Genomic DNA, 646 nt, shown 5'->3' with positions numbered 1-646 from the left:
GAGGTGATTCTCCCCCTCTACTCAGCCCTGGGGAGGCCACATCTGGAGGACTGTGTCCAGTTCTGGGCTCCCCAGTACAAGAGGGATGTGGCACTGCTGGAGCAAGTGCAGCGAAGGGCTACAAAGATGATTAGGGGACTGGAGCACCTCTCTTATGAGGAAAGGCTGAGAGAGCTGGGCCTGTTTGGCCTGGAGAAGAGAAGGCTGAGGGGGAATCTCATCAATGTGTACAAGTATCTGAAGGGAGGGTGTCAAGAGGATGGGACCAGACTCTTTTCAGTGGTGCCCAGTGACAGGACGCGAGGCAACGGGCACAAACTGAAACACAGACAGTTCCATCTGAACATGAGGAAAAACTTCTTGACTGTGAGGGTGACAGAGCACTGGCACAGGTTGCCCAGAGAGGCTGTGGAGTCTCCTTCTCTGGAGATATTCAAAACCCGCCTGGACGTGATTTTGTGCAACGTGCTCTAGGTGACCCTGCTTGAGCAGGGGGGTTGGACTAGATGATCTCCAGAGGTCCCTTCCAACCTCAGCGATTCTGTGATTCTGTGATTCTGTGAATGGTAATTAAATTCTCAGTGTCACATATACAAAGTAGAAAACACTGGACTTTTTTAGAAGGCTATTGAAGACTCATGCCCAG

This window comes from Apteryx rowi, unplaced genomic scaffold (assembly GCF_003343035.1).
Source record: "Apteryx rowi isolate R43461 unplaced genomic scaffold, aptRow1 scaffold_483, whole genome shotgun sequence".
Taxonomy (NCBI): domain Eukaryota; kingdom Metazoa; phylum Chordata; class Aves; order Apterygiformes; family Apterygidae; genus Apteryx; species Apteryx rowi.
The sequence above is the reverse complement of the archived record's forward strand: the minus strand, read 5'-3'. Positions refer to the sequence as shown.